This window comes from Tamandua tetradactyla, chromosome 1 (assembly GCF_023851605.1).
Source record: "Tamandua tetradactyla isolate mTamTet1 chromosome 1, mTamTet1.pri, whole genome shotgun sequence".
NCBI classification, from domain to species: Eukaryota; Metazoa; Chordata; class Mammalia; order Pilosa; family Myrmecophagidae; genus Tamandua; species Tamandua tetradactyla.
The window spans coordinates 51,773,069-51,799,760 of record NC_135327.1 but is presented as its reverse complement, the minus strand read 5'-3'; the positions used below and the strand labels follow the sequence as shown (position 1 = coordinate 51,799,760).

Sequence of the window (26,692 nt, the reverse complement as noted above, 5' to 3'; positions counted from 1 at the left end):
ACTCCCCCGTTGAGCCCCCTGCCTCGGGCGTCTCTGTCCTGGGCCACCCGAGGCGCAAACGACTCCCAAGCATGGGGCACGTGCCGCCGGGCAGGGACTCGCGGGGGGCGCTCGGGGAGACCCCGGAGTAGTGCGCGGCCAGACGCCCCACCCACGTCCTCTCAGCACTGCTCTGCACCCCTCTCGGGCGTCAGGCCCCGGGTCTGCGAGGCCGTACCCCCGGTCCGCAGCGCCCGCCCGGCACCCCCTCCCCGCCCGCGGGCTCGCGGCAGCCGGGCGACGGGCCCGGCCCCTGCCCACCCCCAGCCCAGTCCGGGAGCGCCGCACTGGGCATGCTCCGTAGTCTGGGCAGGTTGGGGCTGCGAGGCGACAGCTCGGGCTCCGGAGCCGGGAGGCGAGAACGGGGAGGGAGACTCGCGGGCTCTGGAGGAGGGAGCGGCCGGGAACCGAGGGGCGGCGGGGCCCGGCGCCGGGGACACGCAGAGCCCGGCGGGCGGGCGAGGAGGCGCCGGCCGAGTGTTCGGCGAGGAGGGCCGGCGGAGACCCCAGCCCGCGGCCGAGGTAAGGACCGCGCGCGCCGGGAAGGCGGGGAGGCCGGGGGGAGGGAGGAGCGGGGGACGGCGGGAGGGCGGGACTGGGGCGCGCGGGAGGGGGCTTGGTGGCCGGCTCTTTACGGGGGTGGCGGTGCTGGAAGCAGTAAGTGAGCTACACCGCAAACGAGATCGCACACCCGCGCGCACACACTGGGTCTCCCGGCAAGCGGCGGTGGCCACATCCCCGGCAGCGGCTCCAGGCAAAGTGACAGGTAGGAGAAGACATTTCGCGTCCTGCCGGAGGATGCTCCCGCCTGCCAGGGCCCGCGGGGCTTGTTTGGGTCCGGCGGGTGCGTCCCGGACGCGCGCGCTCGCACCCGGATGCCTTGCCGGGGACCCAGTGCAGGTGCGGGGTGCGAGGCGCTTTGAGCGCGCGGAGAGAGGCAGGGGACCCTTTCGCTCCCCCTACCCGCTTCCCCTGTAATCATCGTCTACTGGGTTTCCTCAGACTCTGTCCAGACGTTCACCCGCTTCTGGGCTAGAAATAGCTCAACTCGACGTGTATACGATGGTTTTAGTTGGAAATAGTTGGCACTGTGCAACGCGTGTAAATGTGTGTGCGTGTGGATCTGCTTACCTCTTCTAGGGAAGTAATAGAAATGATTGACTGTATCCACTTAAAATAACACTGATGGGCTCAGCGTTCGTTGGGGGCAGTATTCTGGCCTCCTGAAAGCATATAAAGGAAGGAGACTGAAGGTTGCCTTATTTTCAGCATTTTAAAATTGCTTTTTCCTTAGCTAATTAGAACATATTTCTATATGTTCTGATTGTAGACTATACAGACGGTAGTGTTTCAGAAGTGTGGAAATACGGTGTTCTCCAGTTTCCAAGGGTGTCTAAGTGCAACTTTACCTGGAATCATGAAAATATCATAAAATCACCATTTTCTAGAGAGAAGTGCACATTTTCCATTATATTTCTGCAAATGTGTGTGAATTAAGGAGATTCAGATTCTGCTCCTCTAACTTTTTAATTTTTATTCCTGTAGTGTTGCTAGCAGTTGCTCTAATGCACTTGTTTGAAATTTATTTCCTGGCCAAAACATTTATGGTGGTCTGTAAATTAAGTTATGGGTTATGGAGATACCTGTTTTAATCCTTTTTGCTTGGCAATAATGTCATCCAAACATAGGCAGCTTGGTATCATGTTAAGCATCTTAAAATAGAATAGGATTTCCTCTTTAAAGAAAAATCAGATCCATAAAGTAAATGTGGCTGGGAAAAGCAACTAGTGACTTTAGCTGTGCAGTGGGCGGGAGGTTAAGGTAGCCTCCGAGAACTGTGCTCTTCAGAATAAAAAAAATGGTGTATGTAAAATTTTAACTTTACCCCTCAAATTTATCAGAATTCGCGGTTTTAAAAATATGTGGCTGAACTGAGAGTCTAGAATTCTATACACTTCAAGCTTGCATGACCAGAATCAGACAGATAAAATAAAAAAAATTTAGTTCAGCAGGCGCATGTAATTTAATCCCGTACTACACATGTTACGTAATCTAGAATGCTACGTTTTTTGTTTTTTTTCGACTTAGACAGTCTTGCATATTTTTCAGGTGATAAATTGATCTATTATGATATCTTCCTTTTGAACTACAGAAGTTTAATAAATGATTGGGAGAGCACCTGTTTTCATAGAATTTCACTTTTTAAATGAAATGGCATTTTTATTGGCATTTTTATGTACATGAGGCTTTTATTGCCAGAATTAGTAACCTTTTGAATAGAAAATATAACTTATCTGAAGGTACCACGTATTAAATTACTGAGTACACTTCCCCCCAACTATATTATTACTCCACCATCTGAACTTAGTTGTGATTCAGCTTTGATGATATGACTACCCAGCTCTAAATTAATCGCTGGTAAAAATGCTGTTCTACAAGTGACTGTCAAAACAGAATTTCCAAGACTCCATTTGATCACTGGGTAGACATTTACATCTGTTGGAATAATTCTACCTTCATTTTACAAATGTGCACCCACACAGAAGAGCTTTGTTCTAAAATACTCTTTTCTAAGTTTGATATTTGTGTGCTTGAAACTGTGAGTGATGCCGAACTATTTATATTCCCTGGAACCTAGAGGCAGTGTGTTTTTTGCCTCATGAGGTAGTGAAATATAGATGTTTCAAAAGCGTTAAGGGTTACTAGAAAGATTCTGCGGAAAGGAATTTTTAAAATCTGTACCACCTTTTTGAAATATTTTGTCCCCAGCTGAGATTAGGCTAGTGCTTGTAGCGCTAGTCTTTCCCAAGTACATATCCAGCATCTTTGAATTGAAGTCTACTGCTGATTTTGGCAACATGGGGCAGTTATATTTGGTAATCCAAATGATCATGGTATTTTCCTGGGATGCTACTAAATCCATTTTGGGGTTCGATTTATTAAGAACTGAAATGATGACTAAGCGCTTGTCTAGTCTCTATCCCTCCCTCAAGTAAAATCGAGCTTCAGTACTGCTGTGTTGTTTTCCTTGAACTGTTATGAATAATGATGACATTGGTATGCTAATTTGTGGAAGGATGTGATATAAGTGATGTTAGTGTCTGGATTTTGTGACTGTATTTTCTTCCCAAGTTTTTGGATGTAGCCAGCAAACTCAAATATCAGAATTAATGTACAATCTGTGCAGATTACTTTTTAAAAAAATACGTTAGCAACCGGTTGCCAAGTTTACTTGAATTGTTACAAATCTTATATTGAGAATAAATGTTATCTTTTTGAATCAGAGCACTTAGGTAATGTAGTCATGGAAAAGAAAGATTATACATTTCTCATGTTTTCCACAAATACCATTAATTGTGAACTCAGCTATTTGGGGGGGGGACATAATCTTTGAGGCTCAAAATTATATAGCATATTTAGACTGAATTATTGTTATTTACGACCACTTGTAAGATAAGAGATGAAAGACCATGTTTATTAGCACTGACAACCCAGGTTTTTGATAAAGTGTCTATCACAGTGAATCCTTTAAAACCAGGAACTTCTGTCTTTGATGTACAGAATGAGGCCAAGGACTAAAGGAGACACTTAGAATGATAGCGGGTGGTATTTCTTGTCCAGTGTGAAGTTACTCAAGTAGCTGTTTTTCACCTCATAATAGGAACTTGCAGGCCACATTAGTGACTGTCAAAAAGACTTACCTACCTATAGAGAAATAAAAATAGCGTTTCATCTCTGATAGTCTGCAGCAGTGGCCGTCAGTGATTTTGTTCTTGGTGTTCAAATATTAACTGTTTGTAAGGCATCCCCTGAGATCTTAGTGCTGTCCATTCCGCATTTTCTCATTTCCTATCATATCGAGGAAATACAATAACCTTGCCTAGTTCTTTCTTCCCTCTCTTAATATTTGTTTTTATGTTTAATAGTTTTCTTTTGATCTAAGCATCAAAAGAAAAGATTTCTGCCTTTAAAGTAGAAATGCTTACTCAAATCGTATTATTTCATCTGGTTATGCCTTAGCATGATATAAAATTTTGTCATGTGCAGAGGCTGTAGGTTTTTAGCTAACCAAATAGAAAAATGGGTTTATTTCACGCCAAGTGGAATTAGATCCAGGTGATAAAGAATTACTGAGTGGTGGATGGAGAAGTTTGCATTGTCCTTGTCAGAATTGAGCCTGTATTTTAAAAAAAAAAAACCCTTCTGGAATTGCCTATAGTCACAAGGCCCATTTCACTCAATTGCAACAACTGCTCCCAAATCCCACTTTCTTAGTCTGGTTAGAGGCTCACGCCTGTGGGTGATTTTCATATGCTGAAGATGTAACCCAAGTTCAGATAGGAGACAAAAGAAGTCATGTCCCACCTTTGAGCTCTCAGCTGGGACATGATTATGCTCAACGAATGTCCAGGATATTTTTTATTTCACTGGCACAAGCTCCACCCCACTTTTTCTTTCCTTTTCTTCATGGAATCAAAAGCATAAACAGAAGTAGGCTTTTCTCCGAGTACTTCTTTCACCTATTACTTATAAAACCTTCAATGTCACTGCTGTAAACCACGTGACCGCGAGATAGCCTTATCTTACCCTCTGAGCTGGGAGTCTCTCTCACAGCTTCTCTCCCTGGATTCTTTGAGGTGTTGAGGGCTGGGGAATTTCACCTCTAGCTACTGAAACAAAATAATTGCTTCAAGATACATTGCCTTTCTTAAAGTATTCTCTTCCTCCTGAACAATTTAAAGATGTTTTTGGCTCCCTTACATAAATGTACCTAAGTAGCCTTTTCCTTAGACGTAGGGAGGAAAATGTAACCTGAGATTATTAATTTTAAGCAGTTCATCCTAGAGAAGAGATCGAAGACCCATAGTTCTACATATTTCCTCCTCTTTCCCCAAGAACAGGCATTCTTCACTGCAGACAGGGAGGTCTGAGGATGGAATTTGGTGGTCCACAGCTGCAGCTGGGAAACAAACTACGTCTTATATTTTCACTCACTTCCAGCTGATGGGTATGACAGATGTTAGAGGCACTAATAGATCTTTTATACGTCGATAAAGAGGCCTAGACGTTACTATATCACACATAAAAAACACTATTTTGTTAAGTATATTTCAACATAATTGGTTTCATTTGTACTTTTATGTACTTAAGATTATGCATTTAAAAATATTATACTGGTTGGTACAACGGTGGCTCAGCGATAGAATTCTCCCCTGCCTTGCCAGAGACCTGGGTTTGATTCCCAGAGCCTGCCCATGCCAAAAAAAAAAATAAAAAAAAATATGCTGAGATGGGTCTGCAGGGTTTGCGGGATTACAAAAGGGGTCCACAGCCCACACCAGGTAAGGAACATTGCTCTCGAAACACCTCCTCAAGGGGAGAGTTGCACTGCCTGCAGCAATGCAAAGTTGCCGAGACATCCACTAGAATCTGGCAGAACTGGGTTTGAGTTCCAATCCTGACTGTGCTATATATTGCCTGCCTGACCCTGGGCCTGGCAGCCTCTCTGAGCCTCAGTTGCCCCATCTGTAAAACAAGAAGACCAACCCTATAGGGCAAAAGTGCCTGATCCTCCACTGTGAAGGGTGGTGGGCTTTGTGTTACCACTGCTGCTGTGACCACTGCTTTATCCCTTCTACTATTACTATTAGCATCATTACTCACTCCTCTTCTACCTCCATGGGGCAGATATGTTTGACATATCCACTCTGAGCAAGGGGAGCAAATTCCGATAGAACTTAGAATAAGGGACACTTGCTCTGCCCCTCTGCAAGTACAGAAAGTACCAGTTGCCCCATAGGGCCACCATGAAGGTCAGATCTTCCTCTGGACTTACCTAACCCTGTGATTTTAGTTGGATGGAGGGGACCAAATATTAGCTCAGCCCAAGCAGCCTCAAAGGTCTGTGACTATGGGGTTTCGAAATATATCTCAGTGAGCCAGATGCTGTCCCTTGGGTGTCTGTGTCTCCCAACTAGGCATTTTTAAAAGACTGTATTGAACCCTTTAGGCTGGGGACCTCTAGAATTTAGGGGGGAGGGGTGGAGGTGTTGGCTTGGCTCCAGTACCTGAGAACAGTCAACTTCTCTATTTTACATAACAATGACAACAATAACAAAATGGACATTTGTTAAGCACTTAAAATGTGCCCTGTCATTTCATCCTCCTCAATAGTCTTTTTTTTTTTTTTTAGTGGATACTAATAGTATCTACATTTTTTTTTGTTTGTTTTTTTGCATGGGCAGGCACCAGGAATCGAACCCAGCATGGTAGGCAAAAATTCTGTCACTGAGCCACCATCGCACCGCCCTAATAGTATCAACATTTTAATTTCGGGGAAACTGAGGCTTTGGGAGGTTAAGGATTTGCTCTAGGAATTAAAGTTACCATTGGGATTCGAATTCAGGGAGGCTCCACCAGGACTCCAACTTCTAACCACCATCCTGTGTTACCTGTCACTAAGGTACAGGCCACTGTGGCCACGGAGAGATTAATTACAATAAAAAGTTTTGTGACAATTTTTTTTTTAAGTGACAGGGCTGAGATGTTTCAGATAAGCTTCTGGCCACCCTGCTGTGAGCACAGAATAGTTCTTTGAGGTTAAAGCCACATGACCTCATGCAATTCTAGGTATTTTTATTTCTGCAGTTGCATGGACCAGAAGTCTGGGATAGGGAGTTCACTATTCTAGGGGAGGCTAAGGTGTACTTTGAGTATTTTGGAGGGCTGGTTTTTACCTGGTGAGGTTCCTCGTGGCCCAGAGAAGTAACAGGACCACACGCGCTGAGCAGGTGTCAGAGCCATAGGGAATGCGTGGGGAGGATTGTCCACCCACAGAGAGCTGCTGCCACTCAGATTTCTGCCAGGGCACAAGGGGCTCAGGACTGCATTTTTGGGAGAAGTGTGGAATCGGGTTTATTTTGAGCACAAAGTCTCCTAGTTATAATATTTGGGGAAATAAAATGAAACACAGGTCAGCCCGTGGGGTGGCCAAACAAAACACGTTTGTAACAAATTTGGCCCACGAGCTCTCATTCTGAGACTTTTGTCAGCTGCAACCACTTGCAAATGCTGTGAACTAGGAAGAGTCAGTACTCTGTCTTCAAATGTGGTATTTTCTTTATTCGTGCATTTTGTTTGTTTGCCGTTACATTTCTCAGGAATCTTGCCATGACCATTTATTTCCAGTGCTTACACAGCTCAAAGTCCAAACTTCTGCCTGTTCTCCTTCTTCCCCACCCTCATTTTTCTAAGATGTTAGTGAAAACACAAGATTGAGGGGGGCAGGATGCGAAATTTCTGTCTTATTTCATGGTGCACCTTTAGAATAAGAAAACCTAAGCTTGGAGGAGTGAATAACTTCATTTATGGGAACATGGAGGGTCTCATTTGAACGCTTACTAGTCACAAAATCTTCCCCCTGCTATTTGGTGGGGTTTTTCTTTGTTTTTTTTTTTTTTAATGTTGTACATTTGTGCTGGCATATAGGTCTGTATCTTCAGATTAGTGTTTAAATGTGCAGCCCATTTAGCAACCCTCATTTTCCTTTTGGCTCACATTGGATCCAATCAAAGAAAGCAAAGCCCCTTTGATATGGGTTTCTCTCACATCTGCTGATGCACAATTAATGGATATGGCACCAAAGCCCTCACCGGAATTTCTTGTAATCTTTTGTTTTCATTGGCTTTAAAATTTATGTATATGATATATTAATATGTTCCAATAGAAATGATAATGCAGAAATATAGAGAACAAAATGTAAAGCACCCTTTCCCACCTACACGGGCCTCCATATAACCATCAGCAATAGTTTAGAGTGCTCCCCTCCACTCCTCCTTCTATGCCTGAATATATATATATATGTACATATGCATCTCCTTTTATTACATAAAATGTATAATATTGTATACATTTTTCTGTAACCTGCTTTAATCTACTTAACTATGTGTCTCAGAGAGCTTCCCATGTCAGTAAACTAGTTATTTGTTCTTTTGAACATTACATACAATTCGGTGGTATGAATATACCATACTTTATTTAACCATTCTTCTATTTTCGTTATTTCAAACCATATGGTTAAAGATATTTGTTTATACATCTTTGTGGCCATGTCTGAGCATTTTTTGTAACTAAATTACTAGAAGTTGAACTAATTGGTCGAAAGGGTATGCACGTTTTAAATATTGAGAGAGCATGCCAATTGCCTTTACAGAAGTCCCCATGGAATTTCTATCTCGTGAAACCTCAAATTATGCATCAGAACATATCCTGTACATGAAACTTGGCCCAAATTATGTTGCTTTACTAATTCAGTCAGATTTCAGTTATGTACTGGGTATCAGGAAATGACTTGAGAATAGTTACGTCCTTAAACTTCCTTGAAAATGCAATACTTAAAAGAATTAACTGGTGAATGGGGTAATTTAAGAACTCTTTAGTAAAGAGATCCTTGTAGAATCAAGAGAGTTGAAAATCTGTATGCTGATCAGTTTTGTCTGATTGGCTGTGAAACCTAGACCTCTCATGGGGAGATCTGTGAGCCCCCTTGAATTTGTGTGATTGGAGAAGTGAGGGGTGCTGCACAGCCCCCCCTCCCCCAACACACAGACCAGAGGTCGATATTGACCCAGAAAAGTTAATTTCATTGCTAAAAATTCGGTACTGCAGTTACTTGTAGTTTTAGATTTTCAAATACTTAATTGTTTAACAATCCCTTTTTCAGAGACAATGCTGTTTCATCATTTAATAGTTTCCTAAAGTTAAAAGTCTGTGAGCTTTCGAAATGATGTATAGACCAAAAGACTGTTATAGATTAGGAACTACGCTGTATTTTCATTTAGAGAGATGCAGAAAAAGTAGGTCACTGATTCCCAACTTTTTTCAGAAGTGACAACTTTGATAAATATTTCTTATCAATAATATGAAACAAACTAATCATTACATTTCAGAATTCTAAAACATCCTTTGAACGACTTGGAATGCTCTAAAGCCTCACAATATCAGGGTTAGAAAATCTTGAGTGAATAAATAGCAGGAAAATGAAACCTTGTTTCTGTTTTCAAAGATGGATCGTCCTTTCATCTGTTTCTCCAGTTATCCATTTTAAAGGAAAATTCTGGCGAGGTTGGCAATAACATTCAAATTCTGATTGTATGCCTTCTGCATGTTTATTTTTACAGCATACTCCAAATTGTAGAAATATGGCAGGATTCAGTTATGTTTCCTTGGCATAGTCAAGAAAGTCTGCACTAGGTTTTGCTCGTGGAAATGTCGTGTTTCAGTTTCCAGGCGATTTCCTTTGGTAAGGAAAGCGATCATGGAGGGAACTACTTAGTCCGTTTTTAACCGTTTCATTTCAGGGTGCTGCGGGGACGGGCATGGGTGGGTGTGGGGCGCACAGCTGGGGCAAGCGCAGCCCGCGCGGCTCTCGCAGCCCTGGGAGCCATCGCCACCCCAAGGCTCGAAGGACAAGAAGAGGGAGCGACCCCTGTAATTGGGATTGGCCACTGAGGGGAGAGGGATGTTGGACAGGAGCTGCCTCCTTTCGCACGGGCACGCAGTGAACCAGTAACCCCACTGCAGGGGAATGCATATATGCCTCCTTGGCTCTGCCTTCCGTTCACTGAACCCGGACAGAAGCCAGAAGGCCACGGAGACTCATGGAGGTCCATGCACGTGAGGTTCCTGAGAAATAGAGCACAGTGAAGAGTGGGTCTGGGGAGGCAAATGGTGGACATCCCTAATGCCTCTCTTCCTAGAGCAGAGGTGTGGGTGCATGGGCGAGAGGTCAGGCCGAGGTGCAAAGCACTAGTTTGGCTTGATGAGCAAAGTACAGGAAACTGCAGCTATAGGAATAGATTTAAAATGAAATCGGGAGTGTTCCACAGTGTCATGTGGATCATATCAGTAAGATTTGTGGTGGGCCTCAGAGTAACAGTTTTTTAAAAATATACCTTTTTCATTGGGAATGGACTGGGTTTCTTCTAAAATGCACAGAATGGGAAGCTTTATGTATTTATCCGAAGATCCCAAAGTGTAAACTATAGACAGAAAGACAAAAGGGATTCATAAAGGCTGTCAGCATGGAGCTGGGTACCTAAGATATAATTCCTTTGCTTTTAATATTTTATGAAAATATGTTATATAAAATGTCAGGTACCTGGGGGAAGAGACGAAGAGGAAATTAAGGTTATTAACAGTAATTTTCCTTCAAAGAAGTCAATTTAACTGAACCATTAACATCACTAAGTAGAAAGGCACACGCCATATTTTCCCATTTGTTCAGTATGGCCGAAAGACTCTGGGATTTAAGGCTCGTTTACTCCCCCATTTCTTGTCCCTATTGTTTGAAAAGGTGAAGACTGCTCTGTTTGGTTTGTGTACTCATCCTGAATGGACAAACAGTGACACTCGATTAGAATCATAAAATCTTACTGCTGGAGAGAACATCAGTGTTCATCTCTACTTACCTCCAAATTTTGTGGTGGATGAAACCCAGGTACTGGCTATTAGCCGGCGGCTGCTGTGGAAGCCCACCCAGTGGGACTCTGGGGAGTCACGTCACTCCCCCAACTGAAGGAATTGCACTAAATTAGTTCACTTTTGTTTTTGTTTTGTATGCTGTGTGGCGGGGGTCACATTTCATTCTTTTTCCATGTGAGTATCCCGTTTTTGCAGCACCATTCGTTGAATTTTTTGTTTGTTTTTTTTTGGAGAAGTGCATGGGCTGTGAATCGAACCCCGGCCTCCAGCGTGGCAGGTGAGAATTTTACCCTTGCACCTTCTAGATTAGTTCATTTTTGCTACCACCCTTACAGACACCAGAAGTCTCCGATTGCAAGGGTTTGCTCTTCTACGCTATTTTAATACATTAGAGGCCGGAGCGTCTCGTCCACCATCCGGCCCTTAAAGTGGTATTCTCCGGAAATGTCCACATTGCTCTCGACTCTTCTCGCTCTACAGACTCTCCCTGATAAGAGATAACTCATTCATTTCTACCGCATTTACAACCACCTAGATTGTATTAAGGACTCAGCTCTGTACCCCTGACCTCTTGTCTGCTGGGGATCTTGACATTGAACTCCTAAGGGTACTTTCAAGTCAGGGTATCTGCAACAGGAGTCTTCAACTTGATTCTCTACCCGTGTCACATCCTGGGTTCTGTATTTTTGTGCAGACCGTTAGTAGCTCTCGTTTCTGCCTGCTCCTCTCCATTCCTCTTGCCTTGGTTATGTCTTCGTCATACCATGTTTTGATTGTTTCCTTAAACCTTCCATCAGTCTTCCTGTTGTCTCTTCTTCTTGTTCATTCTCTCATTCATTCTTCTATTGGCTGTTTAGTGACCATGCATAATACAACAGGGTGAAGTTTGAAGTTTACTGGAGGAGATAAACGGGGTAAACAGCTACTTTACAAGTGTACACTGCTGCCCCTTTACTTCATTCTCCATACTTGTGCTAAAGTAATTTGCACAAAACAAATCCTATTATAGCATTACCTCTAGAATGCTTCAACAGCTCCCTGTTGCTTTCAGGATTAAATTCTGTTTCCCTAACTTGCAGAATGCAAGCTGACCATGGCCTGATCTCTATAATCAATTTTAACTGTTTCATTTGCAGCCCCTATCCTAAACTGTCATAAAATTCCAAGACCCTAAAGGCCACAGGCACTGTGCCATTGATGGACTTGCACTCAACCCCTCTCTTCAGCTGGCTCAGTCTTAGGGGGCTTTGTAGATGCAGCTCAATTGCCTTCTCCACAAAGCCTTCTTTGATTTCAACTCCATTCTAGATTTGGTGCGCTACTTCTGTCCTCCTGTTGAAATGGTTTGCAAATCTTTGTTAGAATAACTTTTTAGGGTTTGGAAGAATCTGTGCATATTAGAGACTAAGTCAATGTCTGTTGAATGAATGAATAACAAAATGCCTTTATTGCAAAGTCTTCAGATTGACTAAATTAGGAAGGCAGTTTGATTAATAAGCAAAAGATATGCCATGCTTAATAAACTGAAGCTGTCTGCAGACTTATGGAGGAAGAAAGAATTCCATGATTATTTACACAGGCCACTGAAAATTAGCAGAATGATTAATTTGGAAAGATGATCAGTAATTTGAAAACTATCATTATTTCTGATAACAGAAATCCTGATATTGAAATATATTAGCATACTAGAACCAGATGAGACATTTCCCTTCTACGGAGGGGGAGATAGTTTATCTGTAGCTGGTTTATAATTTTTCCTGGTGGGCACACTCTCACATTGTTTTTATTTTATGAGTTCAATTTTAATCATGTTATACTTATTTTTTCTTACATTATGTTAGAAGCCTGAATCAGGGAAATTTCCTCCTTTCAAAATTGTACGGAAATATAGGGGAAAAAGCATTTATTTAATCAGATTACTTTTAAGTGGGACTCTTGATAATCTAAAATGCTTCGTATATATTTTCTTGCAACAATTTATTTTCTAAATGAACTGTGAACATATCAGTGCCAAAAGAGAAAGCAAGAAATCTGCTAATTAATTGAAAGAAAATATTCTGCTGAATATTGTTTTAAAAGAATGTCTTTTACAGTTCCAAAATCAGGAGGGAGCATTTTATTTATGATCTTGGTTTGAATCTTTTAAAAATAGTGGCTTGAAGACCATGCACAGGTGGCTCAGTGCAGAATTCTTGCCTGCCATGCTGGAGACCTGGGTTCGATTTCCATGCCTGCTCATGTTAAAAAAAAAAATAGTGGCTTGACCATCTTAACTATGTCTCCAGTCTTGGAATGTGAGCAGGGTTTAAGAGGTCTCTGCTTTATAATTTTTGTCTTTTTGATTTAGCAATTTTCTTTTAGTTTTGTGTTCAAAAAGTGCTGGATAACTAGTGAATAAATATATCATTCAAATTTCAGTGGCGAAAACCTTTAAGTGGATTATCATTTAGTTATTGCAGCTGTTTAGAAAATATGTCATGATAGCATTTTGGAAATACAGATAGAGAATATTTACTTTTATTTAGAGCATTTTTCTGAGGCTGTGAGGCCCTCTGAGACTTTTAAGCATGGCCTCATTCTGTCCATTTTTCGTTCCCTTTGAAAGAATTTCAGAGTAACTGGTTAAATTCCTCTTCCATCTGTCATATGCAGCATGCAGGGTTTCTGATGTAGTGACCACAGGGAAAGGGGGAGTTTAAAAGCACAGATAATTTGTATGTGTTGATATTTGGTATTAATACATGTCCTGAAAGTGTCTCTCCTGGATTCAGGCTCTCTGGAACCATCCTTTTACATGTTATTTTTTATTCTCTCAGCTCGAATTTATAAACAAGGCATAAAAATTGGGATCAGGAGGAATCCACTTCTCGATGAAAGAGCAGCAATGGCCTTTTGAAAACCTGGAATTGCTCCACTTTTTACCCAATGATGCCACTCTCAGCTTTGTTAGAGAGGTGAAAGCATAAGTTGCCTGGCAGGTGTGCCTTACTTCTAAACAGGGTCTCTGGTCTAGACTATCTCAAGAGAAATTCCTGTGCATTTCCTCCTGGAGTTGAAAGCTGAAAGCAGCTTTTTTTTTTTTTAAATTGCAGAAGGACTGGGGTACAGGGAACACAAGGATTAGTTAATCACTAGTTTCTCCCTCAGGTAAGGTGTGAGACCCTCTGAAAAGCACACACACTCTCTCTCTCACACACACACAGCCCTGACGGGGAAACTGCAGGCCCTGGAGCCACACATGCTGTGGGATAGGACACATGCAAAATCGTATTGTGCAGAAACGGAGTCAGTTCATTGCTATTTTTGAACCTTGACAGGGTGGCTTTGCAATATTTTGGAATGTTTTGATTTCTCAGGAAACTTAGAAAACCCGGCAGCTTTTAGGCCAGGCATTATGTCCTAAACCCTATTTAATTTGTCTTAGTGATTCTGTTGGCCAGGTGTCCTCATCGTCACTTGATACCAAGAAGACAGAGTGATTGGAGCATTTATTCCAGGTCACACCCTTGTACAGAGAGGCCTCAGACTGAGGTCAGCCGGACTGTTTGGTCATATGTGTGGTGCACACGGTTCTCCCTTCCTCCTTTCCAGTGGAGCTGCAGTTTTGGTTCAGAGTAGTGATGTGTCCACTTAATTAAAAATACTCCCTCACTCCCCCATCCTCCCTTGCAGCCAGGAGTGCTCATGGGACTCAGTTCTGACCAGGAGGAGGTAGACAGACATCTCTGCGTTAGCCTGTTCTTCCTGATCTCTCCCTGTCCTTCCTGGAACCTGGATGTGATGGCTGGACATGCAGCCACCGTCTCGTGGGATCCACTTGCCGAGATGAGCAGAACAGGAGAGTAGAGGAAACCTACTTTGTGGGCGACTTCACTCAGGTGGCTGCACCTGATCTGGTTGGTTTACCTGTTAACGGGGAAAAATAAATGGGCTGTGTAAGTGGTTTTGGTGGGTTTTCTTTAACATACAGCTGAAAGCGGTAGTCCTGCAGATAAGGAACCAAAAGAAATAAGAAGTTGCATAGACCAAAGTAGTATAAATAACTTGAGTTATTAGTTCTACTGTTTCTTTTTGGTATTAATGCTCTTTCCGTAGCTTTCTTAACACTACACTTTATTTATGTGTTTGGCTTCTAATGTCCACTCCTGAACACACAAACACACAGCATTCCCCCGCACTGGGATTACCTATTTCTGGTTCTGTTTCCTCAGATACCTAGCACAATATTTAGCACATAGTAGATGCTTTATACTTGCTTGTTGAATAAATTATTTGAAGGAATATATTTTGCAATGTTTTAGAAGAGCAGGTTGGCCAAATTAGAATGATAAATAAATAAAAACACATTTTTTTTATCATTCCAATTCTTTTGGCATTTGCACACATTCCTTATTTCAAAAGGTGATCTTTGTCTTGAATTAGCTTACAGGATATTCACTTTAACTGAACCTTTGGAAGAGTTAAATTATTTGTAGGCAGGGATTAGATAAATCATGTATATCTCTTAGTTTGCTTGTTTATTTATTTATGCCATGTGAATTTCACATATATTTTTTAAGAGTCTTGGAAATGGAACATTTCATGTTAAATAAGCTTAAAATTATTTTCTATAATTAGGAACTTGAATCATTGCCTAATTTATAATTTAATAAGTAATATGTACGTATTGAACCTCTCTTTATTAATCTTTTGATATATTCTAAACAAAATGAAATGGTCTTAGTTCTTTTGTGTTAACATTTTAACAGTAATCCAAGAGATATTTTAATTTTTCATTAGTCAGTCTCCATACTTTCCTTTTGTGAGAGTGTTTTGTATGGGCAGTAAATTATTATAAGACTTACACTGAGTGCTTGATTTGGTGCTTGTCAGGAAAAAACCCTCAAGAATACAATTGAGGTGCTATGAGTGAGTTATTTTATTTATTAATTTCTATATAAATTTGTCCACTTTTCTAGAAATAAAATACTTGGAGAAGTGCAGTTTTAAATCAGGGACCGTACCTGCTGAATGACATATAATTCAGTACATTCTTGAACATGAAAATTGGATATAAAGAAATCTTGACTATAAAGCATTATATTAATATGCTTTAAATAAAGGACTACATTAATTTTATATTTTATGATATAGTTATCTCATGAATAATTATTATTTAATTGTGTTTTTAAACAGTATGGCAGTCATTTTGTATTAGTTAAATCTCACAAAAATTTGACAGTGTAGATATGATATATTTATTTTTTGTTTGTTTAAAACACTCTAGCCAGAACCTGACTTAGCTGCAAAATAGAATGGCGTCAAGGAAACAAAATCTCTTAACTCTTGTATATATGAGAGAGTTGTACATGAAATTTCAGTGACCACATGAGCAGATGTTGTCATTTGAATTCATGTGAATACATTCATTATGAGCCACTTGGCTTTTTCAAGCAGTCATCACTCATTCTCAATTTTAAAATCAGAGTTGTACAGTAGCAAGCACACAGTAGGCTCTTAAATGTGTCCTATAATGAATATGTAAGATGAAGACACTGACCACTTGCTGGTATTCTCCTTCTGTTCCTTATATCATGGTTTTTTATGACCTAATTTGAATTTGTATGCATTCTGCTATTTCTAAAATTGGTATCCAAGCAATGCATTTTTTAACATTAATTATCAAGTTTTGTCTTACTCTTAAATTTCATGTGGTTATGGGAGGCGGCATAATGGGCATCTATATACCTTGCTGACACCTACTTTCTTGGCTGAAAATACTGACCTTGACTAACCTTGATGTTTAGGATAGTTGACTAGATTCTGAAAAGATACAGCCCAATGTGACTGTGAATCCCTATTCCTATAACATCTTTGGTTATGTAATAAAAATAATCCAGAAAATGGTCAAAGTACTTGATGCTGAACAGGGTTTGGCCTTCTATGACACAGACTTGAAAGGATTTATTTTCTGAAGCATCTTTCACAAATTAAAGACTGTGCATGTAGTTCTGAGGATGTGATTATTTGGTTATTATAACCACAAACAACACCAGGAGGATTGTCAGTTTCTTCCTTTGATCGAAATGGCATGATATAAAAATTTTTTGAAGGATGGTTTGTGTTCACTGCGTGACTTAGTTTGGAGTATGAGAGGTGATGGGAATTAAAATATCATTGAAAATTTTACCTTCTCTGTTTTGTTCGCTTAGACTTTATGACCTTTTGAAGAGTCAGGAAAAGCCATTTGACAAATGAAAAATGTGATCATCTGAAACTCAGTGTATCTAGGTGAGGATCCTACACAGAAAATGCCTTTCTAAAGTTCCGTCAAGTACAGCATCATGTCCTGGAAAGGAAACGAACATTTTTCAAGTGCCTAGTAAAGGTTTGGCACCCTGCCAGGCGCCTCCATGGGTGGCTAACTCCTTTGGGAAGTAGTTTATTAAGGTGGTTGTAAGTGTGGAAGGCGGGTCCTTACTCTCTCCCTGACCTGCTCGGTGACAGTGATGTTGGGCAGATTCCCAACAGCCTCCTCCCCTTTCTCATTTTTTATGGCAATCCTGTCCGATAACAGTGATACCAGTCCTGCAGACAAGGAAACTGAGGCTCCTTTAAGTAATTTAGTTAGGCCACACAATCAGCACGCTGCAGAGCTTGAATCTGGAGGTAGGCTCCCCACAAGATCCCACCCCCTTTCTCCATTCCAAGTGCCTCCCACTCCAGGACTGCCTATATAGCTACTGAGTTGGGAGTTTTTATTAATAGTTGCTTTCAAAAGGGAATTGGGAGACGTGAATTTTAGTTGGCCATTGCCCTAGCTGACTGCATGTCCTTGAGCAAGGTAAGCATATGCCACCTTACCTGTCGTTAACTCTTATGTGAAGGGCTAGGGCTTTTAGAATTCTTTCTTTCAGATTTACCCTCTTATCATCATAAGTGTTCCTCTTTGTCTCTCTTACTACTCCTTGTGTTGAAATCTAATTTTGTCTTATATTAACCTAGCCAGTTTGCATGGTATGTCTTTTCCTGTTCTTTTACTTCCAAGCTACTTGTGTGTTTCTCTTTCAAGTGTGTTTCCTGTAGAGAGCATATAGTTCATTCTTATCTTTTTATTAGATCCATTCTGGCCATCTTTGGAATGGAATTTTATTGGAATGTTTTATTGGAATTCCGTTTTATTGGAATGTTTAGTGCATTTACTTTAAAGCATTATTGATATGGTAATATTTTCTTCTGGTGTTAAAGGTTTGAGGCATATTAAATTTTCATTTTGGTGTCCTGTATAGTTCTAGTCTTTCAGACTTAACTTTTATGACACACATACACTAACAACTTTCATAGGTTTTATACTTTTTGGTATCACTGATTTGTTGAAAGTCGCACTTAGTAAGACACAAACAGAAAATAGCTGTGTTTTTCTGCCACCTCTACTTTCTTACATAATCTGCTGCATCTTCTGTCTCTGTTGTTGGATAATATTTTTGGTAGGTCCCATAGATTTTGGAATTATTTTAAAATAATAGCAGAACCTAACTTTCAAATATTAGAAAACTGTAGTACAATGTAAATTAAAACTTCCATTTCTCCCGTCAGTTTATAGCATTCTTTCTTTTTCATCCCCCAGTCTGACCTCTGGCTTTGGGATCAGCAATAAGGAATAAAGGTTATTTCCTAGTTAAACTGTCCTCTTTCCACCCGCTCCTACCTTCTGTCGGACTTCTCCTGAGTCAGCAGACAATCAGAAAAGGGGCCAAAGCTGTTAAGCTTAGCAGGTCAGTCAGTTTCGTTAGGCCAGCCTGGCAGGTTAAGGGCGATCAATTCTTTACCAAAAGGGCCTTCAGGCACCGGTTCTAAGTTGTCAGTGAGGTGGGATTCAGGCCAACCTCACTTCTGACTAACTGGCTATAAATTCGGGGGTTCCCTCCACTCCCTTGGGTTCAGTAACTCAGTAGAACAACTCACAGAATTCACCGAAAGCACTGTATTCTTACTATTATGTTTTATTGTTGTAAAAGAATGCAAGTAAGGAGAAGCCAAAGGAAGAGACCCACAGGGTGAGGTCTGGGTGTGTCTCAAATGCAAACTTCAGCGTCTTCTCCATGGGGAGTCTCAATCCTGGCAGTTAATAGAGCTTTAAGTGTTCCAGGTGGGGGAGGTGGGCTGATGTAATGTAGCTCAAAGGCCCCACCCTCTAAGCACATTGTTCGTCTTTCTGGCAGGGCCAGCCATACACTAAGACCCCAAGTGTGGTTTGCCCCCCCCCTGCCATCTCTTTAGCATATAAACTATCAGGTATGGTCCTGGGTCTAACAGGAAGAACAAAAGATGCTCCTATCACAAGAAAGTCCAAAGATTCTGAAATTGCTTCCTTAAGAACTAAGGATAAAGACCAGCCAAATTTTTCATTATACTGCAGCACCGTTGTGGGTTCTTTGGAGATCCCCACAGCGTCCATCAGCACCAGGTCATTATTCCATGTGCAGTGTAATGCCTGGGGCTCTACTTAGGACCTGAAGCTCCTGTCCCTTGGTAGTGCATCACTGCAGTGTCTCTTCACCCCTGTCCGGGTGGTCCACTTGGGAAGAGACCTTTCAGCATCACTCAAACCTGACTACACTCCCCAATATCCACTTGGACTGCAAGAAAACTCACATCTTTGCCCTATCAGACTCTGAAATGTAGCCCGTTGGTACTTTTACTGCAGCTCTGTCGCCTTGCTCTACTATTGCAGCCTGCATCACCCAGGTTTGGGGGTCCCTAACCTCACATATGTGCCATAGAGCAGGCTTCGAGTTTGTGCAGTGAGGCAAGCGGCCAGTCAGGGAGTCAGTATCAGCCTTGTTGCAGGTAGCCCTGTTCTGTGAGGTGTGGTTTGGGGCACTTGTCCAGAGCTGGGAGAGAGGAGGGGACAGGGAACCCTTTCTGTTCCTGAGAATTCTCTTTGAAGAAGTATCTTCTGTATTGGAGGGGATGACCTCTGGCCACATTGTAGTAAGTCCTGTGGACATGTGAAGAGAACTCATCATCTGTTGTCTCTAGGATTGAGATTTAAGCTGAAAATTTGAGGAAATAGGACAGTGTCCATTCTACTTCTGGTTAAAAGAATTTAGAGATAACTATCTACATAGCGGGATGCATTGCTAGTGTTAATCTTTAGCTATGTTTATAACTCGTGAACTACCCACACTCTGTAATCTTCTCCCTCCACAGTGAGAAATACAAAGAACGGAATGAATACTTAATGAATCAATTCATGGTGATTTCAGGATATTTGTCTCTGGGGACGGCAAGGGTGACTAACATAATAAAAAGAGTGAGGTTTCTAATCCACAATATGCTTTAGTGATTTGATAAAAAATTGGTCACTTAAGTGGAAAAACGCATAATCCAAAACTATTGTTCAACAGTAGTCAAACTAGTTGGTCAGGTTGGCCAAAGCAGATAAAACCTGAAACTGGGTTGCTTGACATCTCTGGTAGAAATCCCTAAACAGTATAGATCATAAATATATGAATAAAATACGTGTATGTGTGTATATATGTGTATATATATATGTATATATATAATATGTATATATACTTATATCTGTATATGCTATATAATATATGTGTATATATACATGTGTATACACATAAATATATATTTTTATAGTTGTGGTGTAATGGTCAGAGAAAGAGTTGACTGATGATGTACCTCAAATATATTTTAAGAGTTGGCAAAGAATAAAAAGCACAGATAAAGGACAATGGTTTGAAACAAGAAACAGGTAATTTTCCTTACATTCTGGAGCAGGTAGAGATGAATAGAAAATGTATTTATTAGCACCCTAACACAGCTTAACTCAAAATGGATCAAACGCCTAAATATAAGAACTAGCACCATAAAACCTCTAGAAGAAAATGTAGGGAAATATCTTCAAGACCTAGTAGTAGGAGGTAGCTTCCTAAACTTTACACCCAAGTACAATCAACAAAAGAAAAAATAGATAAATGGGAACTCCCCAAAATCAAATGCTTCTGTACCTCAAAAGACTTTGTCAAAAAGGTAAAGAGGCAGCCAACTCAATGGAAGAAAATATTCGGAAATCACACATCATACAAAAGTTTTATTTCCTGTATATACAAAGAAATCATACAACTCAACAACTAAGAATAAACCATCCAATTATAAAATGGGCAAAAGATATGAATAGGCATTTTTTTCTGAAGAGCAAATACAGATGCTCAAAAGCACATGAAGAGATGGTCATTTTCACTGGCTATAAGGGAAATACAGATCGAGACTACAGTGAGATACCACCTGACACCTATAAGAATGGCTGCTATTAAACAATCAGGAAACTAAGTGTTGGAGAGGATGTGGAGAAACTGGGACACTTAGGCATTGCTGGTGGGAATGTACAATGATGCAGCCACTATGGAAGACTGTTTGTGATTCCTTAGAAAACTAAATATTGAGCTGCCCTATGACCCAACAATAGCACTACTTGGTATATACACAGAAGAGCGAAAGTAATGACAGAAACAGACATTTGCACACCGATGCTCACAGCAGCATTATTCACAATCTCCAAAAGATGGAAACAAACCAAATGCCCATCAACAGATGAGTGGATCAACAAAATGTGGTATATACATATCATGGAATATTATGCAGCAGTAAGACAAAATGACATCCTGAAGCACATGACAAGATGGATGAGCCTTGAGGACATAATACTGACCAAAATTAGCCAGACACAAAAGGACAGATACTTTATGATTCCACTTTTATGACTAGCATTAAAGTATAATCAGAGACCTATAATACAGAATACAGGGGACTTAGAGATACATAGAAGCTAGAGATGGGTGAACTATTAGCTAATGAGGTTGAACTCTAAGGTAAGGGAATAGATAGGAGCGAAGGTGATTCTCTAGTGAGTCTAGAAGTGATATTACCATATTGAAGATGAACAAGATTGACAGGGATTGTATAGACCTACATGTCGCACTGACTCACACTAGAAATATGAATGAGTTCTAGTAAGAATTACTTCAAAGATGTGATTCTTGTATAAAGAGTGTTTAAGTCGAGGGTACAGGGGGAAAACTGCTATTGCATATTCTGAGCTGTGTTCAAAAGGAAACCATCAGCACTACCACAGCAACAGCAGAGGTAAATAATGGGGTGAGGACAAGAGGTAAGAGCGGGTTTAGATTTCCTATTAGGTGAGGGTATGTTTATTGGTTTTCTGTCTCTTGGGAATAATGAAATTATCTAAAATTGAGAATGTTGATGGACTGTGGACTTTGGGTCCTCAGCATGATGCCTGATGAATGCTGGTGGCTGAAGGATGCACTGACGGAGAAGTAGAACAGTGAGCGATGGTGTATACCCATGAACGAAGGCTGTGCTGCTACAAAAAAGAAGAATTATCAATATGATTATCAATATAAATATCAATATAATATTTTAAAAATATAGCATTTAATTTATACAATAGTGCCTTATATGAATAGAAATAGACTAAAGCTTAATAGTGTCTAGGATTTTTAAAAATAACTTTGGAGCTTATAAAACTAATACATGATCATTCTGAAAATTTTGAAGAATAACTGAAAAGCAAAAGAGGACAAAAGACAAACATACTTAATCTAATCACAATAGATAACCATTGGGATATACCAAATTGTTTTTTGTTTATTGGATATTTTCTCCCATACCTTTTAAAAAACTGGACTTTTTATAGCAAAACTTTCTTTGATCTATATTTAATCAGATCACTTATTTTTTGTTAAAAATATTAAGAATTTTCTTTCATGGCCAAATTTTATCTGTACTCAGATTGTGTCCTAAATGTAATTCAAAATCTGCTAAATATAGCTCCTCAAACTTTATTGGCTAGATTTTTGTGTAATTTTTTGAGCCTTAGTCAGTTGGTAAGAATTTAAGTCACAGAAAACAGATAAGGAAAGTTAGCTGGTACATAGGAAAGATACATTTTAACACTTAAATTTGTCCTTATGACTTAAGCAATTCAATGTTGACCTCAGTATTTCATTTTTTAAATTGAGTGATATCTGTCTGACTGTGGGGTCAGATGCAAAGGGGACTATTAATATGTTTGGCCTATTTTTCAGGGTATACTTTGAGCAAGATAAGCATTCATGAAGGAGTCCTACTTTTATAGAAACCTTGGAGTTTTGAACCAGAGATTTAAAAGGGGGTGATGTACAGAGTTCTACTAAGTATTGTCAGATACTGCCTTTGGAAAAGTATCTTCATCCTGTTTTCTTTCATTATGAAGCCTGCCTTTTGACTTTTGGTAAAGTTTGAACACATTGAAAAATAGCTTTATAGAAGAAAAGCTGTCAATACTATAATCTTAATTGAGAATACTAATTTTTACAAGTCATGGGAGATTTTTGAAAGGGTTAGCCAAAAATAAGAATATGTTTATCATCTCAAAGATAATTCAGCCATTGCTTGGAAAAAGACTCAACGTCCTTGTACTAAATTTTAAATAACTGGCACTAATAGAACGGTAGAGAAAAAAGTAGAGACATGCTTTGTCACATGTGATGGCTATGTTCATGGGTCAGCTTGGCTAAGGTATGATATCCAGTTGTTTGGTCAAGCTAGCACTCTCCTGATTGTTGCCATGAGGATATTTCCTGGGTTTAAGTCATCAGTCAGTTGATTGCCTCTATGGCTTATTACATCTACAATCAACAGAAGACTGTTGCCTCATCCAGTCAGTTGAAGGTGTTAAAGGGAAAACTGATGATTTCAGCAGTCACCAGTCAAAAGAATTTCTGTCCCTGCTTCAGCCAGCCGTGTTCTGGGGAATTCATTGAAAACTTCACTGGATCACCCATCTCACCACCTGCCTTAGGAAATTTGGATTTCTCAATCTCCTGGTCATGTGAGCCAATGCCTATAATAAATTTCATAATATTAGATACGTACATATATATTTATGTATCTCTTGCTGGTTCTGTTTCCTGGGAGAACCCTGACTAATACATCTCTTAATAACTGTTCTAAAATAAGTTTGGCGTCTATTATATTTTCATTTTTTTTTCCAAACTGATATTAGATGGCTGTCCTGATAGCATGATGGCATGCAAAATATTCTGTATTGTTGAATAAAAGTGCTGGAAAGGTTTAACCTGCTGTGGCAAAGCAAAACAAGTCATGTTTAGGCTAATACACTGCCATTAACTTTTCCATCTACGCATGTAAATACCAGACTGTGCACATATTGTATAAAAATAATTACCAAATGTTTCGGGGGTGGAGAGTCTATTTCTTCTCACAAGAATTTATGAAGTTGTTAAATTATGTTTCTTTGGAGTTATAACAGTTTACTTCATTAAGGTGTTTACTGGATAAATATTGATGCAAAGATTTTCATCAACTTGGAAGAGGCATTATTTATTCAATGAAAAGTGTTAGGAGTATCTTACAATAGACACCCCCTTTTTTTTTTCCTTTCTACAGTGGATTCTTTCCCCTTTTGGTTCAAAGACTGCATTATTTTAAACCGCTTCAAAACAACTGATATCTTGCATGCTTATTTGAAGTGCACCCATGAAACAGGGTCTACAGGGCCTCAGTGAGTTCCTTTCTCTTAATTTGCCATTAAAGTGCCTAAGTGAACTATATACAGAGGGAGAGAGCCATGTTTCTGAGAGGAACCTAAGCCACCCCATTGATGCATACTGGATTTGTAAATTACGAGAGACTCCATTTCTTTGACTATTTGAATGACATTGTTCTCTTTTTCTGTCTTTATCATCATATATATTTTTTACATCGTTAACATGAAGGTTTAGTGGTCCATAGGTGAGCACAGTGAGGCTTGGTGCCGTGGGGCGTGGTTTTCCTGGTGATTGCCCTCCCTCATGATAGCTGCTCTTCTTGCATGAGCCTCCTCTTGACAAATGGGGGTTCTTGATGAGGGCGACGATGATTACAGAACTGAGTTCTTGGGCAGTTAGTGGAGATAGAAGCAGCTCCTGGGCACACAGAAGGAGGAAAGAGAAACTATATCTGGTGCTGTTAGAAAACTGTTGGCTGTAAATTATAGAAAACAGCAACTTAAACTCACAGATGTTTGTCATACCTTATGTGAAATTCAGGCTTAGGAATCTAAGCATTGGGCAGGTGCAGCATCTTTGCAATATTATCAGATAGCTACTTCTTATTGTCTGTCATTTGTCCTCATGGTTGTGAGACAGTTCTGCCCCACCTAGCAGGTAATCCCAGAAAAGTGAAAGGAGACCTTAACATGAGGGCAGAACTGTTCAGAGCCCTCTCTCTCTTGCATCTCATTGGTCAGAACTGTGTTACATGGCCACTCCTAGCTGCAAGAGAGTCTTGGAAACGAGTCATCTAGGTCTGGCACATTGCCACTCAGAATAAAATCAAGGTTATAAACACTGGGCTGATAAATAACCATGACTGCCATACCTGAGAATCTCCTTTTTTGTCACCTCTAATTACTCCAGTTTTAGATTTCATGAGTATTAGTTGTCATTTCATTCATTTATTGAACAAATAATTATTTAAACATGTGAGATTTCATGATACACATTCCAAGTTTAATAAAACTAGACCACAAATTATGACTGCAAGAATGAAAAATATTTGAATCTACATGTAAGCTAATGAATGCTTCTTTTAGTTCACGTTGTTAGAGCTATGGTTTTCAAGTTGAAAACAACCGAATTTTGTTTAGCTGACTTCCCTCATGTAGCTGCTTTGTAATTATTACCAATACACTCCCTTCTCTGACCCTTGATCCTTTCACCGATAAATTTGGAATCCTGCTCATAAGGCCAAGGTGCTCTGTTTTTCCCTTAATATTCACTTTTCCAGCTTTTATGTTCTTATCCATTAAGTCAAACAAATTTCCTTTTCAGAATTTTATACTGTTTCTTTATTGGAAAGGAAACAGATTCTTTTAGGGCAAGAACATTTGAAAAAAGAAAATAGAAAGCCATGGACTACTTTTTTTTTTAAATTATCACATCTCATGTCAGGATTTAATGTTGAATTCTGTGCATGTTCTTTTCAAATTTGTCCTTTCCCTTTGCTCACCTTTGCTGCAGGCTTGGCACAGCCTTACACAGTCTTTCCCTAGACCATCATGCTATAGATGCTGTTTTTAATTTTATGTCCAGGATCAGGTTTACGTGATGGTGTATGGTAGGTCAGTAAGTCAAATTCCAAGGCTGTGAAGATGATTTGCACATGACTTTCTTCCATATTGTGAAAGCTGAGCGCTAGCCTCACGTGACCTCTTTTTGTCTCTTTCAAGTTATAACCAAAGTTAACAGGTGTAATCCATGACATTCTCATCTTTTGGCTGTTTCCTAGTGACAGATCACTCAGCTAGCATAAGTGGTTACAGCTGCGATGGTTTATATCTGCTTATATCAATAAAAGAGCCTTTTTAAAGAAGGTTGTTTCACCTCCCATCTCTTAGTAGGAAAGATTTTTTTTGCATGAAACAGATCCCATTGATATTAGAAGTCATCCATTTCTCCATTTATATTGATCGAAACCATATTTCACTGCCAACAGATTCTGACAAGCATGTGCGATAATGGCGTTTCTGTGTTGATATCATTTAATTCAGAGCAGAGACACTTGAAATAATAATTAAAAAGAAGTTTTATTGCAGGTAAATACATACCCATTTTAATTTTTTATTATGGAAAATTTAACATATACATAAAAGTAGAGCAAATATTACAATGAACCTTCATGTATTCATCGTTAACTTACAGCAAACTTCTGGCCACTTTTGTTTCATTTGCATTCCTCCTGTCAACAACCCCCAACTGGATTGTTTTAAAGCAAATCCTAGATATGATTTAAAGCAAATCATATGATTTCTGGATAGCCAATTGTGTTGGTTTGAATCTGTATTGTACCCCATAAAAGACCATGTTCTTTTAATCCGTCTTATGGGGGCAGACCTGTTGTGGGTGGGACATTTTGGATAGGTTGTTTCAAATGAGATGTGACCCACCCAATTCAAGGTGGGTTTTAATCCTTTACAGAGCTCTTTATAATAGGATAAAAGGCAGAAACAAGGGGAGAGAGAAAGAGAGAGAGATAAAGAGAAAGTATGAGTGGGTTAGTTCAGAGAGGAAAATGCCTGGAGATGCTAAGAAGGACTCACAGGAGCTGAGGG

At 40.0% G+C, this 26,692-nt stretch overlaps 1 protein-coding gene across 10 annotated transcripts in view; it reads left to right on the top strand.

The window, feature by feature from the left end:
• The first annotated feature begins 345 nt into the window (after positions 1–345).
• Positions 346–26,692, top strand: part of PLCB4 (phospholipase C beta 4) — a 399,612-nt gene continuing 373,265 nt past the window's right edge. For 6 of the 10 annotated variants that reach the window (XM_077115609.1, XM_077115566.1, XM_077115557.1 and 3 more), the window contains exon 1: positions 346–561. The gene's annotated coding sequence lies outside the window, so the exon portion shown is untranslated. Of the gene's footprint in view, positions 562–658; positions 806–26,692 lie in introns of those variants that run through there. The other 4 variants (XM_077115592.1, XM_077115547.1, XM_077115584.1 and 1 more) reach the window with 1 other exon arrangement.